Source organism: Cannabis sativa, chromosome 4, assembly GCF_029168945.1.
Source record: "Cannabis sativa cultivar Pink pepper isolate KNU-18-1 chromosome 4, ASM2916894v1, whole genome shotgun sequence".
NCBI lineage: Eukaryota > Viridiplantae > Streptophyta > Magnoliopsida > Rosales > Cannabaceae > Cannabis > Cannabis sativa.
Genome location: NC_083604.1, coordinates 2,024,153 through 2,025,753, shown reverse-complemented (window position 1 = coordinate 2,025,753; position 1,601 = coordinate 2,024,153). Strand labels below are relative to the sequence as shown.

The 1,601-nt window shown below is 38.6% G+C and overlaps 1 non-coding gene across 1 annotated transcript; it reads right to left on the bottom strand.

The window, feature by feature from the left end:
• Positions 1 to 1,150: 1,150 nt before the first annotated feature.
• On the bottom strand, positions 1,151 to 1,257 carry LOC115701783 (small nucleolar RNA R71). Its single transcript, XR_004008763.2, has one exon. It is a non-coding gene; the product is annotated as a small nucleolar RNA R71 (small nucleolar RNA).
• Positions 1,258 to 1,601: the final 344 nt, after the last annotated feature.

The window sequence follows — 1,601 nt, the reverse complement described above, 5'->3', positions numbered from 1 at the left end:
ATTTACATGACTTATGTGACGAGTAGATTATTGCTTAATGCTGATTTCATGTTAGTTTAATTAAGGAATTAATTAGATAACATGTGATTTAGAATCTAGAAGATCTGAAAGGAGCTAGGTTATTTCATAATCTGTCATTCACTCCAAGAACAGGATAGTAATTAAGCATTAACGATTTGGGTAAACAACAACAGGATTCTCCTCCCTATTGTCTCATCTTGCTCAACTTTAAATTGTGTTATTAAGTTTTCTGAATTTCTTTCATATTTTACTGTTTTTAAATCATAATTGCTTTCGATTTACCGAATAGAATCATAAGTATAATTTAGTAGTACTTAATCCAATTCCCTGCGGGATCGACCTCACCTGTGTGAGATTTACTACTTGATTGCGTATACTTGCGTAGTGTTTAAAATTATAGCAACAAGTTTTTGGCGCCGTTGCCGGGGAATTGTTAAAGATTAATATTACATAAAATTATACTAACTTCTAATTTGGTATATTTTTCTCTTGCTGATTTTTCTAACCTTTTTCTTGCAATATTTTCTTGATTTATTTCAGGAATCCTAAGTGCATGCGCCGTCAAGGACAAACAGTCATATTACCAGTTGATCCTGAAATTGAGAAAACTTGCAGGAGGAATCGAAAGAACAAGAGGCAAGAAAGAGTTTCAGCAACTGCTGAAACATCAGAGATCATGGCTGCGAATGTGAACAATAATGCTGGAAACAATGGGGGTAATAATGGTAATAATGGAGGTGCCGTGGAAGATCAAGCTAATGGCCGTAGCTTGAGAGATTACATTCTCCCTACTCTGACGGGAGTGCAGTCATGTATCAGGCCACCGGCAGTGGAAGCAAACAATTTCGAGATTAAGCCTGCCATCCTTCAAATGGTGCAGTCTTCAGTTCAGTTTGGTGGTCTCCCTTCTGAAGATCCTAATTTGCATCTCTCTAACTTCATGGAACTTTGTGAAACTTTTAAGGTTAATGGAGTTAGCGATGATGCCATTCGACTGAGGTTGTTTCCATTCTCGCTCAGAGAACGAGCCAAGAGTTGGTTGAATTCTTTGCCACCTAATTCTATTGCTACATGGAATGATCTGGCAACAAAATTCTTGTCAAAGTTCTTTCCTCCAGCTAAGTCTGCAAAGCTAAGAGGAGAAATCAATAATTTCTGCCAACAAGATAATGAATCTCTCCATGAGGCTTGGGAGAGGTTTAAAGATCTGATCAGGAGGTGTCCTCATCATGGTATAGAGAAGTGGATGCTGGTTCACAACTTTTATAACGGGCTGGTTGGTAATACTAGAACTTTAATAGATGCAGCAGCGGGCGGAGCTTTTATGAGAAAAAGTGCTAATGAAGCGTATGATCTATTGGAGGAGATGGCTCTAAACAATCAGCAGTGGCCAACTGAAAGGAGTCAATCTAAGAAGGTAGCTGGTGTGTTAGAAGTTGATGCCATCACAAAGTTAACAGCTCAGGTTGAGGCATTGACTAAAATCATTGCAGGGCAAGCTAAGCAAGCCCAAATTGTTTGTGAGTTATGTGGAGGAAGTCATCACTTTTCGGAGTGTCAAGCAGATGTGGATGATTTGC